The 23,477-nt window shown below is 40.4% G+C and overlaps 1 protein-coding gene across 4 annotated transcripts in view; it reads left to right on the forward strand.

The window, feature by feature from the left end:
- Positions 1 to 23,477, forward strand: part of ABCG2 (ATP binding cassette subfamily G member 2 (Junior blood group)) — a 159,723-nt gene that overhangs the window by 75,521 nt on the left and 60,725 nt on the right. Inside the window, exon 2 of one of the 4 annotated variants that reach the window (XM_045079384.1) lies at positions 109 to 177. The exons of the other annotated variants lie outside the window; for them this stretch is intronic. The gene's annotated coding sequence lies outside the window, so the exon portion shown is untranslated. The remainder of the gene's footprint in view (positions 1 to 108; positions 178 to 23,477) is intronic. 4 annotated transcript variants of the gene reach the window in all.

Consider the following 23,477-nt stretch of genomic DNA (forward strand, 5'->3'; position numbering starts at 1 on the left):
TAGAAAGCACGGTACAGATGCTTGATGCTATTGTTAAGAGCTGCTTCCTTAGGGTACGTTTGGAAGGTTTGGCTGACTCAGCTCAGCGTCTATATAAACAATTGTTAGGGCTCTGCCTCTGGACACACGGACTCTGAGATCGAAGACCTCGGTGGAACTGAACCTCTACTAAACTGAGTGAGTACATGGTGAAAGCCATTTGGGATGTGTGGCTTGAAAGATCTGGTGGGTATTGCACGGACATTTGGTAGAAAATAGAAAACTTCAGTTGAGACGACTAGGTTTTAGTTAGTCCTTCCCAATTTCACTTGGAAATGAATGTGAAATCCAAATCCAGATTTCAGACCGTTTTTTTTTTTCAGAAATCAGTGCCTTGGTGCCAGCTGATTTTGTTTCCGGTGGTGTGTCTTAAGAACTAGACGGTAAACTGGCTTTCTCCAAATGTATGGAACAAGAGTTGATAGATAGTAAATGGGTAAAAACTTAACTAAGCACAGAAGTTACTACAAGGTAGGAGAGAATTTGTTAATGTTAGTACTTTTAAAGGGATTAACCAATCATTTTGTCTTTTTTTTCTTAGCCCCAGGGTAGGTATGTGTATATATATGTACCTATATATGTATATATACTTTGAAAGATTTTATTTATTTATTTGACAGAGACACAGCGAGAGAGGGAACACAAGCAGGGGGAATGGGGGAGGAAGAAGCAGGGTTCCGGCCTAGTGGGGAGACCATGTGGAGCTGGATCCTAGTACCCTTGGATCATGACCTGAGGGGAAGGCAGATGTTTAACCCACTGAGAGACCCAGGCGTCCCAGGACATAAAGTTTTGTCCACAACTTTTGAATGGCTTGCTAAAAAGTTATTGAGCTCCCTTTTGTAATTGTGTGTGTGTGTGTGTGTGTGTATAGTTGGTTTTTAATGATTGAATTCAAAAAGTTAACCAGCGTATTACAGTTATTATTAAACATTGTACTAGAGCAGGGCACCTGGATGGTTCAGTTAGTTAAGCGTCTGCCTTTGGCTCTGGTCTGGTCATGATTCCAGTGTCGTGCTCAGCTTAGAGCCAGCTTCTCTGTCTCCCCCTGACCCCCACACATGCTCTCTGTATCTCAAGTAAATAAATAAGATCTTTGGAAAAAATAATTCTGAAGAAGTTAGAACAATAAAGAAAAATACAAGATCAAAAAAATTAGATTGTAAATTTACAGTTACAAAAGTAACTAATGTTGCCTAGTTTTATTTTCTTGCCTAGCAGTGGAAATATAAAAGCTCATTCCACTTTTAGAAAGAAATAGATTTATAGTATAAATGTGTGTTGGTTATCTTTTCTCCAGCCCCAGTGCATTCAGCAACAACTCCCTTAGGAAACACGTTCTTTTGTATTAAGATGCTGTTAAAATACACTTAGAGCCAAGATCTATTTCTGCATTTATTTTTATTAAGCATCCATGAAACATTTGAGGTGAGCATTAAGTATTCCAAGTGGAAAATAAAATAGTGTAAAGGAAAGCACGTTAAAATGGACTTGGACAGATGCTGTGCAAATTAATGTTGCCTCTGGAAGCCATAATAAAAAGGGATGATCAGTCACACAAATCAATGAGCATAAAGGGGGAAACGTATCAGCTCCATAGAAAAGCTTTTCCTAACATTTACAAAAGATGCAAAGGAGACTGTAAATGGCATGGGAGAGCATCCTGTGTGCCCATCCATGTAGTACATGCAGTAGTGCATTTTCTAGGACCGTTCGCTGTAGTTACAATTTTCCTTACCCTAAGGGTAATAAGAAACCCTTGTGGTGTCTGAGACCTTTGGTCACACATGTTGTTGTTTGATGGTTTGGGGTTTATTAAGGGATAAATCTTTTATATTTTATAGATGGATGGATGGATCTAATGTTCTTTAAATACACCGTATTTAGGGTGCCTGGGTGGCTTAGTCATTAAATGTCTGCCTTTGGCGCAGGTCACGATCCTAGGGTTTTGGGGTCCAGCCCCACATGAGGCTTCCAGGAGGCCTGATTCTCCTCCCACTCCCCCTGCTTGTGCTCCCTCTCTCACTGTGTCTCTCTCTGCCAAATGAATAAATAAAATCTTTAAAAACAAAACCAAAATACCCTATATTTGTCTCTGTCGGGAGTTTTTGATAGAAGTTTGGCAGCAGTTAAAGGTTATATCAATAGGGAAGGCTTAATCTGTGTTGCTTACTGGGGTGATAGGTTAGGGTTGAGATTTTTTTTAGTGAAAATTAAAAGAACCTGAATGACTATCGTCTCTATAGGATATAGGATACATGGGTCTACCCACAGAAAGCTAAAATTTGTCCTTTAAAATATCAGCTCCCAGCTCACTCTAGGTTGTGAATCAGTGATAATAAAGTGTCTGGATGGTTCGGACTTTATTTTTTCCCCCGCATCACAGAGCTCACATATCCCACAGTTCATCTACTTAAAGTATGGTGTGTAGAACCATCACATTTCTTCATCCTCTCCCCTCGAAACCTACTGGCAGGTACTCCCCCTTCTCATGCCAGGCTCTCCCCCATCGCTTTTTGAAGCAGGTATTCTGCGTCGCTGAGAGACCGTTAGAAAGTGGGTATCTAATTTTTGAGCCACACTATTAGCTTATTCATAGAGATGAATACTCATTCAGAGAGTCCTAATGTGGGACGTTAGTAGTGTCCTGGTTGTTTGGTTTATTAAGGGATAAATCTTTTATATTTTATAGATGAATGATGGGTTGTTTAAAAACCCAGGCAGGGGGTTTGTGAGTAAAGCCAAACTGCAGTTCTCATCACGATTCCGAAGACCTTCTGTTTTTGATAGAAGGGCGGAGCAAAATCTTGGCCAGGTCTGAAACTCCACTGAAGGAGGTTTCTTGCACTTTACTGATCACCAGCCCGATCTTTTTGGGTTTGCAACTGAAAAAAATCTTACTACTCTTCAGACAGGAGCTGGCTGGAGATTAGTACTTGGGGTCAGGTTAGCATTAGGTCGTTGTCATTTCCCTGGTATTAAATTCTTCGAGGTAACTGGAAGGGTAAAATTGGAGGAATGTTCCCTGGAGCTACAAACCACCCATTGTATTCAGACACAGAGGTAGATACGTATCTCCCCACCCCTCAGGGAGATGTGTTCCATCTTACCTCATAGAGTGCTGTCCCAACCCAGAGGCAAATTAAAGTGTTTTGAATTTTTCAACAAAAAGCAAATTGCTGTTTTTCTCCCTTCACTATTTCCACCCATATAAGTGATGTGGTTTTGAAACATAGGTGAGGTTTGCTAGGATGAGGTCTGGAGCCAATGACCAGGAAAGAATTCTTGAGACATCTTTGGTCCAAAATGGCCGTTTTATGAAAGCAAGGGAGCCCCGGGGGCAGAAAGAGCTGTTCAGGGGTTGTGAGGAACAATTGATTATGTACTATGGGGTTGGGGGAGATAAGGAAAAGTAAATGAGGTTTTCAAAAGAACTTTCATCTACTAAAGAGGACTTACAAGATCCCGGAGGCCTTGCCATCATCAAGTTAAGGTTTTTCCCTCTAGCAAGACATAAACATTAAGAGTTAGGGCTTTCAGAAAGAATGCCACACAAGTCCCTCCATGAGTGGGGGGCGGGGGAGGGTTGTGGTTTGCAGGATGTCAGCTTGTGTTTTGTCCTCAGCTAGTCTTCTGCTTCCTCAAGGAAGAGGACAAATCACTTCTGGAGAACAATTTTACGCAAGGGAAGCTTCTTGCTCTTCCTTCTCAGTGTAAAGTGATATAGCCGTTGAAGCTTGGCTTTTAGGAGTCTCTCACAACCTTCATGTCATTTGAATTTCAGCTAATCATAAATATGCCAGAGTAACAAGAAAGAGATGTTATAGTTGTGTCTATAAAACACTATAAATGTGTCATAAAACACATATAACAAATGTATTATAAAACAATGCTTTCCAGAATGCCTACAGCGGTGGTTGGGTTTGTATAGCTCTTGCTGAAGTTTTCAAGAACACAGATGACATTTTTAATTTAATTTAATTTTTTAAAAGATTTTATTTATTTGACACAGAGAGAGAGACAGTGAGAGAGGGAACACAAGCAGGGGGACTGGGAGAGGGAGAAGCAGGCTTCTGGCGGAGCAGGGAGCCCCATGCAGGGCTTGATTCCAGGACCCTGGGATCATGACCTGAGCTGAAGGCAGACACTTAACAACTGAGCCACCCAGGCGCCCCCAGAGATGGCATTTTTTTAAAAAAAAAAAGTTTGTTTTGTTTTTTTCTGAAAGAAAGAGAGAGAGAGAGAGAACCAGAGAGCACAAGTGGGGGGGTGGGGCAGAGGGAGAGGGAGAGAGAATCTCAAGCCGACCCTGTGCTAAGTGCAGGGCCAGACGCTGGACTGGATCTCACAACCCTGAGATCACGACCTGAGCTGAAACCAAGAGTCGGATGCTCCACAGACTGTGTTGCCCAGACAGCCCCAAAGATGGCATTTTAAGTCTGACATTATGCTTCTGTTATAAATACTGAAAAAAGATTGGGGTTCTTTGATTACTGATTTTTATGTGCTGTTTTGAAGTAATTTTTTAGGCTTCCTGAAAAGTTGCAGAAAAATATGGTACAGAGAGTTCCCGTAACATCTTGTGAAACTGTAGTTAAATTGTCAAAACGGATAGATTCACATTAGTGTGAGATTATTTTACTGTTATCGAAACTATAGACTTCTTCGGAGTTCAGTGGCTTTTCACTATCCTTTTTCTGTTCAACATCCAGTCTATGAACTTGTGAAGAGTACTGGTCAGTTATTTTGTAGGCTATTCCTCAATTAGTACTTGAGGTTTTCTCATGATCACATTGAAGTTACGCATTTGGGGAAAAAATACTGGAAGGAATCTCAGTGCGTCATGTCCAGGGCCTGTGATGTCGCTGATGTAAACCTTGATTAAGGTGCTGTTTGCCTGGTCCCCAGTGGAAAGTTATTTTTCTCTTTGTAATTAGTAGATATCTTGGAAGAGAAGCTCGGGCTGTGTGAGTGTTCTGTTTCTCCTTAAACTTTTATTCACTAATTTTGCATCCATTGGTAGAATTGGATGTACATTGGACTATATTGTTCTTATTTATTTAAAAGATTTTATGTATTTATTTGAGAGAGTGTGAGCTTGAGCATGAGTGGGGAGGGGTAGAGGGAGAGGAGAGAGATAATCTCTGAGCTTAGCATGAAGCCCCTGACATGGGGCTTGATCCCACACCTGTGAGATCACCACACGAGTCGAAACCAAGGGTCAGCTGCTTAACCCACTGAGCCACCCAGGAGCCCCTGTAGTTTATTGTTCTGATGGTGATCATACATTTTTTTTTTCTCATTCTTCTGTGTTTACTGATTAGAATTTTTTCCCCCATTTATTTGTTCAACTATTTGTATCAGTACAGATGCATGGATAGTTGTTATTTTATGGGTTGTTACTTAACTTGCTGTTCAAACTCTTCCAGCTTTGGCCACTAGAACTTTCTTTCAGGTTGGCCTCTGTGCCCTTCTAACATTCCACTTGCCCCCTTATCCCAACTCTAAAAAGCTTTAATCTTACTTGCTGGTACCACAGAATGCTCTAGGCTCGTTTTGTATTTTCTGTGTCCTAACCCTGGAATCAACCATTTCTCTAAGACACTCTGGTTCTTTATTTGAGAAACCAAGATCTGGGCACTAAGAGTGTTACTGGAGTTACTTTGGGCTTTTTAAGTTTAATAAATTTGTGACCTAGCAAGTGCATGGGTACAAATGGGATAATGCTTTTTATTTTTTTTAAGACTTTATTTATTTATTTGACAGAGAGAGAGAGACACAGCGAGAGAGGGAACACAAGCAGTGGGAGTGGGAGAGGGATAAGCAGGCTCTCCACTGAGCAGAGAGCCTGATGCAGGGCTCGATCCCAGGACCCTAGGATCATGACCTGAACTGAAGGCAGCCACTTACCGACTGAGCCACCTGGGTGCCCCCGGATAATGCTTTAAATATCAAACATTATAGAAGACCTCAGTGTAGTTGACAGTTTAGGGTTAGTCTCTTATGGGAAATAAATAAAATTGTCAGGGTTTCGAGTTTTTAAAAGTTCCCAGTTTTTCTCAAGTAGTGACCTGTAAGTGCTTACAAAACAAACAGAATGAACACAAAACTTTAATTTATTAGGCTCTAAAAGGAAAGCAGGAATTTAATTGTTGTTGTTAAGTAGCTTAGTTAAATTACATTTTTGACTAATGGCTGAATATATGTAAAGGGGACATCTGCATAGGTCCTATCTTTGTAATGTGCAAAATGTCTTTAAATCATAAGGAGATTCGAAGGTTAACTTTGGGTGCGAACAGAGGGAGTCCTGGGGTGTTGTCTTGAGATAAATAGAAGCAGTAGGCTGGAAGGATAGGAGATGGATAAAAGATGAAAAAGATAGGTGGGTGAGAAGACAGTTCCAAGGTTGTGTGTCTGAAGGACTTAGATAGTAGGGAGCACGAGATCAAGGGGCTGAGGAGACCAAGGACAAAGATCCTCTATTTGGATTTTTGAAATTTACTGCAGCTGCCAAGATCCTAAACTTTACAATTGTGTGTGACAGTGTAAATCCATCAGTGCCTCTTGGAAAGAGTTTACACTTGGGTGCTCCATCAAATGTGGCTCTGTAGTGTTTTTTTAAAAACAAAAAAGCAGTACGTTATCATATTAGGTAGACCCCAGGAGGGTGGGGTTGTTTGCAATCCACAAGAGTCTTGTTTATGGTTCTGAGTTTTCTAACTGAAGATCTCTCTCTCTCAGATGTCTTACAGGCTTCTAAAACTTACCACATTGGAAGTGAGTCCTTGAGTTTTTTTTTTTTTTTTTTTAAAGATTTTATTTATTTATTTGACAGAGAGAGATCACAAGTAGGCGGAGAGTCAGGTAGAGAGAGAGAGAGAAGCAGGCTCCCGCTGAGCAAAGAACCGGATGCAGGGCTCGATCCCAGGACACTGAGATCATGACCTGAGCCGAAGACAGCGGCTTAATCCACTGAGCCACCCAGGCGCCCTGAGTCCTTGAGTTTTTGATGTCCCCTCTGTCATTACCGAGGCTTATCCTCTTGTCCAAGCAGATGAGACCTGCTTTCTTCTAACTGGCCCCTGTGCTCTGCTTGCCATGTACCTGCCAGAACAGCAGTTTAAAAACTTAGTTCAGTGGGTGTCTGGGTGTCTCAGTGTGTTAAAGCCTCTGCCTTCGGCTCGGGTCATGATCCCGGGGTCCTGGGATCGAACCCCACATCAGGCTCTCTGCTTGGTGGGGAGCCTGCTTCCTCCTCTCTCTCTGCCTGCTGCTCTGCCTACTTGTGACTTCTGTCTGTCAAATAAATAAATAAAATCTTAAAACAAACAAACAACTTAGTTCAGATCAGACATCTTGCTTAAAAGGCCTGGGTGGCTTCTCACTGATCATACATGCCTTCCATGATGAGTTCTCTGTTGCTCTGTCTGGCTGACCCTGTGCTTCACACCATGTTTCCCAGATCACTCTGCCGCAATGCTGTGGGGGCCTAGACTGCCATTCTGGGCTTGTTTCCTTGTCCCGAAGACTTGAACAGTCTGATTCCAACTCTGTTGCTGAGCAGACTTTAGACCTGAATATGGTGTCAACATTGGATGCCTCAGGGTGGATCTGTCAAATCACAGATCATGTGAATACCCACTGATTGATAGATGACTTTTGAAATGCAGGGGGTAATTTATGGAAGTTAAAAGTCAGATTTTAAGTTCCCTTTCGAACAATGCTCTATACTCTTCCTGCTTTTGTTTTCTGTCCACAAGTTTTATAGTAATCACCAGACAGTGACTTGAGACCCCCTAACTCCAGTCAGGATTGTAGTCTCTTGGCATCGTAGTAAATAGTTGAAGGAGGTTTGCCTACACAGCCTGTCCTTGTGACTGCGAGGCAGTGTTGAAACTCTCCATTTACTCGTGTTAGCATGAAGGAAAGAATGTAAGAGGAAGGCCCTGAATTCTTGACCTGAGGCTCTCCTGGCTTCTTCTAGTGTGAGCATTAGTCATAATTGTGGGCAGGTGTCTGGCTAAGGACTTTAGAATTAACCTGTGAACTTTTCTTATCTCTCTGCAACTTTTATTGTATTATGCATTCTGTTTACAGTAGACTTTCAGATTGTAAGTATGGTGAAGAGTGACATAGAGGAGAAGGTCATTTTAAAATGCAGGTTATCATCCTTATAGTCAATATGGCAACATCTATGGCAGAAGACTGTTCTAACTTTTCAAAAAAGTAAAAATGTGGCTTCACTAGTAGAAAACAAGAAGAGAGAAAAGGTGGCATCGGTCCGATCACCAGAATAGGGACAGCTGGAAAGGGGAAAAGAATCTCATTATTTAAAGCCCTTCGATCATGCTTGAAAGGATTTTTCCAGCTGGCTAAGTGATATTATCAGGCCAGACAGCAGAGTAGGCTGGGTTCGAGTGACTTGTGAAGCCCTTTGTATGCTTCTCTTTACTTTATTATGTTATTGTACCCATTATCAACAGTGTATTCATAATTCAATTCATATTTTGTGTGTCTGATTATAAATTTTATAGCATCTGATTTGACATTTAATATAAATCCATTTGATTTGAATATGGTGGTGTGTGTGTGTGTGTGTGTGTGTACGCGCGCCGTGTGTACAGTTTAGTTCCATTGGTCTTGGGAAACTAGCTCTACAGATATATGTAGACATAAATGTACAAGGGCTGGTTTTTTTGCAAAGTGTCACATACTTGCCTCTTATTAAATTGCTGACTTCAGTGTTATGTAAAGATATTTACAGACTAATTTCAGAACACAGTTAAAATATTGTGGAAATTGCAGCTTAGTAAATGTTTTGGGAGACATCTGGCTGGTGTAGTCAGTTGAGCATCTGACTCCCGGTTCAGCTCAGGTCATGATATCAGGGTCGTGAGATTGAGCCAAGCCCCGTATCAGGCTCCGCACTCTGCATGGAGTCTGCTTGGATCTCACTCTTCCTCTCTCCTTGCCCCTTCCCCCTCACACTGTCTCTCTTTCTCTCTCTCTCTCTCTCAAGATAAATAAATAAGTAAACCTTTAAAAATAAATATTCTTGCAGTAGGTCTAGGATACAGAAAGGGATAAGAACGCGATGAGGACCAGCAGATGTTCTGGGAGGAGGGAAGGAACAACAAGGTGGGAAGGCGGTTTTTGCGATAGGGAATTAAGTTGTTTTTGTTTTTAATACAGTTTTTAATAATTATTTGATACAGAGAAAGAGATCACAAGTAGGCAGAGAGGCAGGCAAAGAGGGGGGGGAAGCAGGCTCCCTGCTGAGCAGAGAGCCTGATTCGGGGCTCAGTCCCAGGACCCTGAGCCGAAGGCAGGGTGCATGACCTGAGCTGAAGGCAGACACTTAACCCACTGAGCCACCCAGGGGCCCCAATTTTGGTTGTTTTTTATGTACAAAAGAAGATAATGCTAATCCAATGTTAGCAACACGTATGTCCAGAAAGCTTCTGACCATAGGGAAAGATTAATGTTTACTTGGAGGCAGTTACTTTTGGTGATTCCTCTAAACGCAGTATATGGTCTTAACTGGAGATCAAGCCCTTTGAGGTTAATATGGTGCTATGGTTGTTGTATTTTCTTCTTTTGTAATTATTGCTGTATGTTTTTTGTTTCGTCTTGGAGTAATGCATTGTTCCATATTGGTGTTAGAAATAAAAAGTTGTCTTTTTTGTGTGTATGTGTATAATGTGCCTTAGCTGGATGCTGTGCCTTGGTTATAGCTATCTAATCTCTAGATGTGTGCCTCATGAATTTTTGAAGCCCTGCCATCTCCCTGAGGAAGATGGTTGGGATCCTCTTGAGCAGCTCCTACAAGTGTGAATCGCAGACTTAATCCCATCACAATGAAGGGACTCTTTGTATGCACACACTTCTGAAATGTGATCACATGGGTAAATTTTAGCTATCTTCCCTGCATGGGCATGGGTGGTCTTTGGGGTACTTTAGCTCCAGTTGGTGCCTTTTACTAGCAGAAAATCTCACAAAAAAATCTTATTAGAGGATTTCATCTTGAGCCAGTGTCCTATTTAAATTTGGTTATGTTATTTGATTTTCTGTAGGAGTCTTAAGGATTAGTGGCTTCCTAAGTGCTAAACCTCCCGTGGAGATGGTAATAGAAGTGATTGCTGGTGTTAGAACTGGCATATTTTGGCTTCTGATGACATGGAGACATAGCTTAAGAAATTTATAAAATCAAGATGTAAGTGTTATAAATGACTTGAACCCCGTATTTTTGTTTCCACTGTTTTCACCTACTTAAGAGAAGAGGATTTTGGCTAATTATTACCATTCATTGTGTTCACAGATTAGAACTAACCTATTTAGGGGCACCTTGGTGGCTCAGTCTTCCGCTCAGGTCACGATCCCAGATTCCTGGGGTCAAGCCCCTCATCAGACTCCCTGCTCAGCCCTCTTCTCCTCACCCCGCTCTCATCCTTTCTTACTTTCTCTCTCTTTCAAATAAATAAATAAAATCTTAAAAAAACCACACACAACTAAGCTATTTACCTTTAATTTCCTGGGTGCCAATCTTTGGGTGGTTCCTACTTTTCCAGTTTCTAAAATTGAATCAAATGTTATACTGTGACAGCAATAGAGCAGGTTTTGGGTGCAAAAACATAACTTAGTTAATACTTTGGTTTCTAGCAATTTTACTACGAAAAGCCCAGGTGTGATTTTCATTTATTTATCCTGCTTTGATGTTCCTAGAGCTTCTTCAGTTTGTGGCTTAATAACTTCATCAGTTTTAGAAAATGCATGCCAGGATTCTTAAAATTTGATTCTGCTTTAGTTTTTCCACTCCCAGGTTTCTAGTCTCATGTATGCCAGAATGTTTTCATCATATCCCGTTTGTTTCTTAGGCTCTTTTATTTTTAAGAGATTTATTTATTTATTTTAGAGGGAGAGAAAGAGAGAGCATGAGCTCCTAGGAGGGGCAGAGGAGAGACAATCTCAAGCAGACTCCATGCTGGGCATGGAGCCCAACGTGGGGCTCAATCTCATGACCCTAGGATCATGACCTGATCTGAAACCAGTAGTTGGATGCTTAACTGATGGCACCACCCTGGCACCCCTCTTGGGGTCTTTTGTGGCATTTTTATCCTTTTCAGTCTGGAGGACACCCCCCACTACCATGATGTTGATAATTTTCCTCTATGCTTCATTCTGGATGCTCTCTGCATACAAGTCTCCCAGTTCTGCTGATTCTCTTTTCTAAAATGTGCCTAAATTGCTGTTAAACTCATCTATTGATTTTTGTTTTTTTTTAAATATAAATTCTAGTTTTTGGTCATTATCTTTTCATTCATTTTCTTAAAGATAAAGATTTACATATCTATAAAGATATGTCAATGTCTGATTAGTCTGCATTATTACCTGTGGGTATATTTTTATTTTCCTGTTTTCAGAACATTAGGTCCTATTTTCTGGCATGTCTGGTTATTTTTTATTGAAAATTTGGATGATGATAACTTTTAAAGTGGATTTAATTTTTTTCTTGCACACAAATCAAGTATGAATGGGTCACTTTGATTGTGTAGAAGTTGATCTGTTTCTGGGTTGCCGATATTCTCAGGGCATAGCCCTTCCGGGACTGCAAAAGCTTAAGGTTTCCAGTTGATAACTTGCAACTCCAAATTTCACATTTATAGGCCTAGGAGATGTTGAGGGAAAATGAACAAACTTTTTAAAAATTTGAAAGAGAGTCTTGTCTGGTTTTGGAAACAGGATAATGCTAGCCTTGTAGAAGGAGTTTGGAAGTTTCCTTCCACTTATAGTTCTTGAAATACTTTGAGAAGAATAGGTATTAACTCATTTAAATGTTTAGTAGAATTCTTCTGTAAGGCCACATGAAACCATGCTCAATTCATTGGCATATAATTTTTCATGACATTCTCTCTTTTTTTTTTTTTTTAAAGATTTTATTTATTTGACAGAGAGAAATTACAAGTACACTGAGAGGCAGGCAGAGAGAGAAGGAAGCAGGCTCCCTGCTGAGCAGAGAGCCCGATGCGGGACTCGATCCCAGGACCCTGAGATCATGACCTGAGCCGAAGGCAGCGGCTTAACCCACTGAGCCACCCAGGCGCCCTCATGACATTCTCTTATAATTGTTTGCATTTTTGTGATGTTGGTTGTTACTTCTCCTCTCTCATTTGTGATTTTATTTATTTGGGTCCTTCTCTTCTTTTTGATAAGTTTGACTACAGATTTATCAATTTTATTAATTTTTTTTTCAAAGAACCCAAGTCCTGGTTTCATTGATCTGTTCTCCTGTTTTGTTTTTCTCTTTGCTTCTATATCATTTATTTCTGCTTTGATCTTTATTATTTCCCTTCTTCTGCAGGCTTTAGGCTTCATTTGTTCTTTTCCAAGCTCTTTTATGTGTAAAGTTAGGTTGCATATTTGATATTTTTCTTGCTTCTTAAGGTAGGCCTGTATTGCTATATGCTTCCCTCTGATGACGACTTTTGCTGCATCACAAAGGTTTTGGATTTTCATATTATCATTTTCATTTGTTTCCATGTATTTTTTCTTTCTTCTTTAATTTTCTTATTTTTCCATTCTTTAGTTTGAGGTTCTTTAGCCTCCATGTATTTGTGGTCTTTCCAAATTTTTTCTTGTGGTTGACTTCAAGTTTCATAGCATTGTGGTGTGAAAATATGCATGGTATGATCTTAGTCTTTTTTGTACTTGTTGAAGCTTGATTTGTGACCTAGTATTTGATCTTTTCTGGAGAATGTCCCATGAGCATTTAATTTTAGTAAAATTTTTATTTATTTATTTATTTATTTTTAAGATTTTATTTATTTATTTGACAGACAGAGATTACTAGTCGGCAGAGAGCCAGGCAGAGAGAGAGGGGGAAGCGGGCTCCTGCCAAGCAGAGAACCTGATGTGGGGCTCGATCCCCGGACCCCGGGATCATGACCTGAGGCGAAGGTAGAGGCCTTCACCCACTGAGCAACCCAGACACCCCCCCATGAGCACTTTAAAAGAATGTGTATTCTGTTGCTTTATAATAAAATGTTCTGAATATATCTGTTAAGCCCATCTTGTCCAGTGTGTCATTCAAAGTCATTGTTTCCTTGCTGATTTTCTGCTTAGATGATCTGTCCATTGGTGTAAATGGGGTGTTAAAGTCCTCTGTTATTATTATTATGTAGTTATCAATGAGTTTCTTTATGTTGGTTAATTGTTTTATATATTTGGGTGCTCCCAAGTTGGGAGCATAAATATTTACAATTGTTAGATCTTCTTGTGAGATAGACCCCTTTATTATATAATGCCCTTCTTTATCTCTTGTTACTGTCTTTGGTTTAAAATCTAGTTTGTCCACTAAAAAGAGAACTACAAGCCAATATCTCTGATGAACATAGATGCAAAAATTCTTGACAAAATGCCAGCAGATTGTATCCAACAGTACAGTAAAAGAATCATTCACCACCATCAAGTGGGATTTATTCCCAGGTTGTAAGGGTGGTTCAATATTATAAATCAATCAGCATGATAGACCACATTAATAATAGAAAGAATAAGAACCACATGATCCTCCCAATAGACGCAGAAAAAGCATTTGACAAAGTACAGCATCCATTCTTTTTTTTTCTTTTTTTTTTAAATTGAATTTCTTTTCAGTGTAACAGAATTCATTGTTTATGCACCATACCCAGTGCTCCATGCAATATGTGCATTCCATAATACCCACCACCAGACTCCCCCATCCTCCCACCCCCTGCCACTTCAAAACTCTCAGATTATTTTTCAGAGTCCATAGTCTCTCCTGGTTCATCTCCCCCTCCAATTTCCCTCAACTCCCTTCTCCTCTCCATCTCCCTATGTCCTCCGTGTTATTTGTTATGCCCCACAAATAAGCAAAACCATATGATAATTGACTCTCTCTGCTTGACTTATTTCACACAGCATAATCTCTTCCAGTCCCGTCCATGTTGCTACAAAAGTTGGGTATTCATCCTTTCTGATGGAGGCATAATACTCCATAGTGTATATGGACAACATCTTCCTTATCCGTTCATCCGTTGAAGGGCATCTTGGTTCTTTCCACAATTTGGCGACTGTGGCCATTGCTGCTATGGAAATTGGGGTACAGATGGCCCTTCTTTTCACTACATCTGTATCTCTGGGGTAAATACCCAGTAGTGCAATTGCAGGGTCATAGGGAAGCTCTATTTTTAATTTCTTAAGGAATCTCCACACTGTTCTCAAATTAGCTGCACCAACTTGCATTCCCATCAACAGTGTAAGAGGGTTCCCCTTTCTCCACATCCTCTCCAACACACGTTGTTTCCTGTCTTGCTAATTTTGAACATTCTAACTGGTGTAAAGTGGTATCTCAATTTGGTTTTGATTTGAATCTCCCTGATGGCTAGTGATGATGAACATTTTTTCATGTGTCTGATAGCCATTTGTATGTCTTCATTGGATAAGTGTCTGTTCATGTCTTCTGCCCATTTTTTGATGTGATTATCTGTTTTGTGTGTGTTGAGTTTGAGGAGTTCTTTATAGATCCTGGATATCAGCCTTTTGTCTGTACTGTCATTTGCAAATATCTTCTCCTATTCCGTGGGTTGCCTCTTTGTTTTGTTGATTGTTACCTTTGCTGTGCAGAAGCTTTTGATCTTGATGAAGTCCCAAAAGTTCATTTTTGCTTTTGTTTCCTTTGCATTTGGAGACGTATCTTGAAAGAAGTTGCTGTGGCTGATATCGAAGAGGTAACTGCCTATGTTCTCTTCTAGGATTTTGATGGATTCCTGTCTCACATTAAGGTGTTTTATCCATTTTGAGTTTATCTTTGTGTATGGTGTAAGAGAATGGTTGAGTTTCATTCTTCTACATATAGCTGTCCAATTTTCCCATCACCATTTATTGAAGAGACTGTCTTTTTTCCACTGTGTATTTTTTCCTGCTTTGTCGAAGATTATTTGACCATAGAGTTGAGGGTCCATATCTGGGCTCTCCACTCTGTTCCACTGGTTTATGTGTCTGTTTTTGTGCTAATACCATGCTGTCTTGGTGATCACAGCTTTGTAAAGCTTGAAATCAGGTAACGTGAAGCCGCCAGTTTTTCTTTTTTTCTTTTTCAACATTTTCTTAGCAATTTGGGGTCTCTTCTGATTCCATACAAATTTTAGGATTATTTGCTCCAGCTCTTTGAAAAATACCAGTGGGATTTTGATCAGAATGGCATTAAAAGTATAGATTGCTCTAGGCAGTATTGACATTTTAACAATGTTTATTCTTCTGATCCAAGAGCATGGAACGGTCTTTCATCTTTTTGTGTCTTCTTCAATTTCTTTCATGAGTGTTCTGTAGTTCCTTGAGTATAGATCCTTTACCTCTTGGGTTAGGTTTATTCCCAGGTATCTTATGGTTCTTGGTGCTATAGTAAATGGAATCGATTCTCTCATTTCCCTTTCTGTGTTTTCATTGTTAGTGTATAAGAAAGAAACTGATATCTGTACATTGACTTTGTATCCTGCCACATTACTGAATTGCTGTATGAGTTCTAGTAGTTTGGGGGTGGAGTCTTTTGGGTTTTCCATATAAAGTATCGTGTCATCTGCGAAGAGAGTTTGACTTCTTCATTGCCAATTTGGATACCTTTTATTTCTCTTTGTTGTCTGATTGCTGTTGCTAGTACTTCTAATACTGTGTTCAACAATAGTGGTGAGAGTGGGCATCCTTGTTGTGTTCCTGATCTCAAAGGGAAGGCTGTCAGCTTTTTCTCATTGAGGATGATATTTGCTGTGGGTTTTTCATAGATTTTATGAAGTTCAGGAATGTTCCCTCTATCCCTGTACTTTGAAGTGTTTTAATCAGGAACAGATGCTGGATTTTATCAAATGCTTTTTCTGCATCAATTGAGAGGACCATGTGTTTCTTCTCTCTTCTCTTATTGATTTGTTGTATCACACTGATTAATTTGTGAATGTTAAACCATCCTTGCAATCCAGGGACGAATCCCACCTGGTCATGGTGGATAATCTTTTTAATGTGCTGGTGGATCCTGTTTGCTAGGATCTTGTTGAGAATCTTAGCATCCATATTCTTCAGGGATATCGGTCTGAAATTCTCCTTTTTGGTGGGGTCTTTGCCTGGTTTGGGGATCAGGGTAATGCTGGCTTCATAAAAAGAGTCTGGAAGTTTTCCTTCTGAAAAGTTTCCTTTTGAAGTTTTCCTTTTTGAAACAGCTTCAGGAGAACAGGTGTTATTTCTTCTTTGAAAGTTTGGTAGAATTCCCCAGGGAATCCATCTGGTCCTGGGCTCTTGTTTTTTGGGAGGTTTTTGATCACTGCTTCAATCTTGTTACTAGATGTTGGTCTACTCAGGATGTCAGTTTCCTCCTGGTTCAATTTTGGAAGTTTATAGTTTTCCAGGAATGCATCCATTTCATCTAGGTTGCTTAACTTATTGGCATGTAACTGTTGATAATAACTTCTGATGATTGTTTCTTTTTCTTTCTTTTTTTTTTTTTTTGATGATTGTTTCTATTTCCTTGGTGTTAGTTGTGATCTTGCCCTTTTCATTCATAATTTTATTAATTTGGGCCTTCTCTCTTTTCTTTTGGGTTAGTGTGGCCAATGGTTTATTGATCTTATTGATTCTTTCAAAAAACCACCTTCGAGTTTCATTGATGCGTTCTGCTGTATCTCTAGTTTCTATCTCATTGATCTCTTCTCTAATCGTGATTATTTCCCTTCTTCTGTGTGGAGTTGGTTTAATTTGTTGTTGATTCTCCAGTTCTTTAAGGTGTAGAGACAGCTGGTGTCTTCTGGATTTTTCAGTTTTTTTGAGGGAGGCTTGAATGGCTATGTATTTCCCCCTTAGGACTGCCTTTTCATGGTGTCATTTATTTCCCTAATTCTGTTTTCGAGGCTTCTGAGCTGTTTGTTCCAAGCTTCCTCCTGATCCTTTCTCTCTGTTTGTCCTCCAGATCACTAATTCTATCTTCTGTCTCAGTTACCCTAACTTTTAGAGAATTTAGATTAGATTGGAACTCATTGAGAACATTGTGAACCTCATCCCTGGTGGCTTTCACTTCTGCCGTAATCAATTCCATTTAGTTATCCATGGTTTTCTTCAACCTAGCTATTGCCCAGATAATTGTTAGCCTGAATTCCCTTTCTGACATATTGTCTATGTCCATAGCCATTAGCTCTGTTGCAGAAGGCCCAACCTCTGAATTTTTCTTCTGTTGGGCATTCCTCCTCCTAGTCATTTTGGTGAGAGATGGCTGAACGGATGTAGCTGAATGTATTGATCGTGGTGCAGGCAAGGTGCACCCTGGAACGCTTCTGAGCAATCAGGAGTCCCCACCCAAAATAAAGAAAAAAGAAAGAAAGAAAGAAAGAGAGAGACAGGAAAAAAGAAGAAATATAAAATAAAAGAGAAGGCCCAGCCCAAATGGGCTCCAGGGTAAGATTTATGAAGTATACAAACAAAAAGACTGATAAAGTAGATGACAAGAGAAAAAAAAAATACGTAAAAACAAAACAAAAAAAAGAACCTCGTCAAAAAGAACCCCAAGTATAAGATTTATATACTACCAGGACAAAAACAAATACACAGAAACACTGGTGGAAGAAAAAGATGGGAGAGTGGTTATAAATTCTCAGTGTGGGCGAGGAAGGTTGTTTTGATTCTTCCTGGATGTATCTTGATACATGTATGTATCTTGATATCTTCGTTAAAAGACTCAGCTTTCCTAAGATAAAGGGGGATTAAAAACTGGTTTACCTATAGGGGTAGCATTGACTGGGGAAAGGGGATTACCTTGAAGTTTAACACTACATGAATATTTTAAAATAAAAACAAAAAAATAAACTAAGCTAAAATTAAATTAAATTAAATTGAAAAAACTTAAAAATAGAAAAGCAAAAGAAAAACACAGGTATATGTATCAAAAAGTTCAGGTTAAAAGATTATTATGAATTTGATGTACTGGACATCTCACTGTGATGGTAAATAGATTAAAAAATTATCTATAAGAAAAATGAACCAGAATAGTGGGAACAAATTAAAAATAAAAGTTGTATCTATGAAGTAGTGGTGGTTGTTCTCTTGTTGTTGTTGTTGTTGTTGCTGTTTTTTGGCTGGCTTTCTGGAGGAGAGTCCTGCCATGTGGTTTTTCAGGCAATGATGTTCCCTGTGTTAAGTCCTGCCCCCATCAAGGGAGTGGGCTCTGAGGAAACCTGTTATTCAGGCTTTGATCTCTGGAGGGTTTTTTTGTTGGTTTGTTCGTTTGTTCGTTTGTTTTCTCTTGCCTTGGCACCTTTTGATAGTTTTTCGAGGTTTAGAGGAAAGCAAACTGCCCCCAGACCTCCCTTTCAGAAAGAAGCCTCAGTCTGGTCCCCTCTGGGTGCTCCAGAGCACGTAAATTCCCCCTCGGCTTCTGGCAGAGCACGTTCCTAGTCACGGTCTCTGGGGTCACAGGAACTCCCGCTTGTATCCAAACCATGATAGCTGCTGCTGTCTGGGAAGCTCCAGACCTCCAGAGGGGTTCCAAGCAGCGAAAGCACGCTGAGGTTTTCCCGCTCTCTCCGATCTGAGAGTGCTGGCTGGCGCCTGCATGCACCTCTCTTGGGTGTGTGTGTGCGCGGGTGGGTGTGTGTGTGCGCGGGTGGATGTGTGGGGCACGACTCAGCCTCTGGTAGCATGGTGCTCACACGGAGAATGCAAAAGGCTGTGGTTCTGCTGGCTGGTGAGGCTCCCTGCCCCCCACAGGAGCCACCACCCAGATGCTCTCTGGCACGCTGGTGGCTCAGGGACCAAGACCTGGCTTCTTCGCCCACACTCTTTCTGGCTCAGTGCCAGGGGTGGCTGTCCTGGGTCCGGGGACTCAAGCCCCTGTCCCTAACTGCCCCGATTCCCACAATTTCCCCCCACGATCCTTTGCTCTTTTTGAGTGCTTTCAACCAGTCTCCAAGTTAATGCTGGTCCCCAATGGCAGGGCACTCTCATATTGATTGAGGTATTACTTTCCAATGGGTTTTTTCTGGTGGCTCCCTCCCCCTTTTGCCTATCTTCCAATATCAGTCCAATGTTCCCATTCTGCTTTACCTGCCTACTGGCATCTTCTGCCCCCGTAGAGATTCAGAAGTGTATAACTCTAATCTCAAGCTGATTTCATGGTTGATCAGAGTTCTTTGGTAGGTAATCAGTTCACTTTAGGGTACAGGTTGAAATGGCTCCTCCTCCTGCTTCCCCACCATCTTGTCTCCCAAAGCATTCATTCTTGATAAAAACCCTCAGCAAAGTAGGGATAGAGGAAACAAACCACAACATTAAATAAAGGCCATATATGAAAAACCCACAGCTAATGTAATCCGTAATGAGGAGAAACTGATAGCTTTTCTTCTTTGGTCAGGAACAAGATGAGGATGTGCACTCCCACCACTGTTTTTTTTTTTTTTTTTTTAAGATTTTATTTATTTATTTGACAGAGATCACAAGTAGGCAGAGATACAGGCAGAGAGAGAGAGGTAGAAGCAAGTTCCCCGCTGAGCAGAGAGCCTGATGCAGGGCTTGATCCCAGGACTCTGGGATCATGACCTGAGCTGAAAGTAGAGTAACCCACTGAGCCTTCAAGGCTCTCCTCCACCACTGTACTTTAATAATCCTGGAAATCCTAGCCTCAGCCATCAGACCACAAAAGGAAATAAAAGGCATCCAATTCAGCAAGGAAGAAGTCAAATTTTCACTCTTTGCAGACAGCATACTCTATATAGGAAACCAAAGACTCCACCAAAAACTTGCTGGAACTGATAGACAAATTCATTGAAATTGCAGGATACAAAATCAATATAGAGAAATCTACTGCATTTCTATATACCAGTAGTGAAGTGGCAGAAAGAAAAATCAAGGAATTGATCCCATTTACAACTGCACCAAGAACTGTAAGATACCTAGGAATAATTGTAATCAAAGACCTAAAATATTTGTACTCCGAATACTATAGAACATTTATGAAAGAAATTGAAGATGACACAAAGAAATGGAAAAACATTCCATGCTCATGGATTGGAAGAAAAAATATTGCTAAAATATCTATATTATTCCAAGAAATTTACACATTTACTGCAGTCCTCTTCAAAATACCAACAACATTGGGCGCCTGGGTGGCTTAGTGGGTTAAGCCGCTGCCTTCGGCTCAGGTCATGATCTCAGGGTCCTGGGATCGAGTCCCGCATCAGGCTTTCTGTTCAGCAGGGAGCCTGCTTCCTCCTCTCTCTCCCTGCCTGCGTCTCTGCCTACTTGTGATCTCTGTCAAATAAATAAATAAAATCTTAAAAAAAATACCAACAACATTTGTCACAGAGCTAGAACAAACAATCCTAAAATTTGTATGGAACTACAAACATCCCAAGTAGCCAAAGAAATTCTGAAAAGGAAAAGCAACGTTGGAGGCATTTTGATTCTGGACATCCAAGTTATATTACAAGGGGATAGTGATCAAAACAGTATGGTACTGGCACAAAAACAGACACAGAGATCCATGGAATAGAGTGGAAAGCCCAAAAATGGACCCATAAGTATATGGTCAGCTAATCTCTGACAAAGCAGGAAAGAATGTACAATGACAAAAAGACAGTCTTTTCAACAAATGCTGGTCACTAAACTGGACAGCAACATGCAGAAGAGTGCAACAGGACCACTTACTTACATCAGACACAAAAATAAATTCAAAATGGATGAAAGACCTAAATGTGAAATAGGCAACCATCAAAATTCTGGAGGAGAACATAGGTGGTCACTGCTTTGCATTGGCTATAGGAAATTTTCCCTAGATGTGTCTCCTGAGGCAAGGGAAACACAAGCAAAAATAAACAATTGGGACTACATCAAAATAGAAAGTTTCCGCATAGGGAAGGAAGGAGACAACAAAACTAAGAGCAGCTTTCAGAATGGGAGCATGTATTTGCAAATGACATATCTGATAAAGGGTTAGTAGCCAAAATAAATAACTTACCAAACTCAACACCCCCAAAAAACTGCACAAACAATCCAGGTAAAATATGGGCAGAAGACATGCATAGACATTTTCCCGAAGAAGACATCCAGATGGCTAACAGATGCATGAAAAGAAAATTTCAAAGAGAAAGGAAAAGAGTTTTATTTAAGCCCAAATTAGGACAGCTGCCTGGTATATGTAATCTTCACAAAGAAGATAGTGCCTTGGGGAAGAAACGTTTGGTGTGGAGTTATATATGGGTTTTACATAAAGGGAAACAAATCATGGTGATGAAGGATATTCCTTAAATGTTACAGATTCTATGTTTTTAGCATGTGCATGGCCATATGACTTTATAATCTTATGGGAATCAGGGAGGTTTGTTTTGTTTTTCTTGTTTTTATGTTTGGAATACTCCTTGGTAATTTTTTGAATGATGCAGATACACAGTGTGCGCCTCAGGCAGAAAGGGAGCCTATGCTTTGTGATTTTGCTGAGTCATTTTGACCTTGGTGGCAAATGTTAAAGTGTAGCTTCCTGGAAGCCTAAGAACAGGGCCAGCAAACAATAAAAGGTGAAAATTTCCTTTATCATTTCTGCCTTTAAAAAGATTTTTTTTTTTAAAGTGAGCTCTACACTCAATGTGGGGCTTGAACTCATGACCTCAAGATCTAGAATCATATGGTCTACTCGCTAAGCCAGCCATGCACCTTACATTTCCCCCTTTGATCAATAATTTTTCCTCAGGAATCACTGATGGTCAGCTTTATATTTTTATGTCTCTTGGTGCCAGGGTTCCTAGCTTGTCTGTCCTGGGTCCCTTAAGTCCTTTGTTGCTAGGTATGAAAAAATAATTATATATAAAGTAATAATAATAATAAATAAAAATAATATATATATTACCCCCCAGGGGTCCTTCTTGCAGGGAACTTATTGTAAAGAATGGTGGGAAGGCTTGAAATTTATATATGTTCTCTATTAAGTCCAGTTAACAAGCAGATATAGTAAGTGTGCTTGGCTTAGGTTGTCTGGTTTTGCACTTGGTATAGCATTTATAACAAAGATACATGGACAGTAAAAGAATTCACTGAGTACAATTTGAAGGAACCAATGGGACACATTGTCAGAGAAAGCTAGTGTGCACAAGCAGGTAGAGTGGCAGGCAGAGGCAGAGAGAGAAGCAGGAACATGTGCACTGAGGAAACACATGTGTAAAATAGATTCCCATGTTTACTTTGGGGGTGGGCAGTTAACTTCAGAACGGGGAGAAAATTCTGTCCCTCACCAGGAGGTTATCTTAGGGCTCTGGGTATGCTCTGAGAGCTGGGGTAACCTGGGTGGACCCATTGTCTCAGGAATGGAAGGTAGGGCCTTGTTCTACATAGACAGGAGCCACACCAGTTGCCCTTGAGTCGGGGCTTCTGCAGAGACGGCTAGTGAGTTTGTTAGTGGGGTCTGAAAAGACACGACAGCTGATTGGGGTAACAGTTCTCTGAAAAACAAGCTTTAAACTTAATGCTAGTTTTAACTGCATCAGCCCTATGGGGAACAGTTTCAATTCTATCTTGAACTGAGGTCATTTCTCAACCTTGGATTGGGACAATGAATTGTTTGGGTAGTTGATCTCCTCAGGTGAAGTAAATTTCCGATAGAGAGCACTTCTGTAAATCTCAGCTGTATTATGCTTGTGTGCAGGGTTGAGCAGAAGTTTTTTGTTGTTGTTTTGTTTTGTTTTGTTTTAACATATGGGTCACAGCAGCATGAGAAATAGAAGCAACATGGATTCAGACACGCTAAATTTTTCTCTGTTGTAATTCCCCATTGTCCATGTTTTATTTCATTTTTATGGAGCATGGGCAGAGGTCTGTAACTGCTTCAGGCTGATAGAGGGCACAGTAGGGCTTTGGAATAAAAGGATTTGACATGGTGTAGGATGTAACTTGGTTTCTTGTTTTAATGGAGGGGATATTGGAGGTAGTTGGTCATCTGAGAACTTCGATGTTTTCCTGCATTTTTTTGGCACTATATATAACATTGTTGACTTTATCCTGAACTATATTCCAAGCTATAGTAACAGTAGAGTTAAACCCAATGTTCTCATTCCCTCTAAAATTGATACCTATGGTTATCCAAGATAATGTCACTAAACCAGTCCCAGCCACCTTGAAACAAAAGTTGGTGGGAGGGGGTGGGGAGTGGTGGTCAAGAGCCTGTTGTGGCCAAGTGGTTCCCTGTTTGATTCTATTTATATGGATTCTTATTTCTGAGGAGGAGCTAGTAGAGGTGTGACCATTGGTATTGGCTGCCAGGTAGACTTTGCCTTGTTTAGCAAGCAATCAGGTAAATTACCAAGAGGCATTTCTATGGAAACCAGAGAAAAACCCAGGTTAAGGGTTGGAACAACTTCGAATCCCAGTGTCTGAGTCCTGAACACTGCTAGTGAGATTTCTAGATA

The sequence above is a fragment of the Mustela putorius genome, unplaced genomic scaffold (assembly GCF_011764305.1).
Source record: "Mustela putorius furo isolate JIRA1106 unplaced genomic scaffold, ASM1176430v1.1 tig00000382_pilon_pilon_pilon, whole genome shotgun sequence".
In the NCBI taxonomy this organism is placed as follows: domain Eukaryota; kingdom Metazoa; phylum Chordata; class Mammalia; order Carnivora; family Mustelidae; genus Mustela; species Mustela putorius.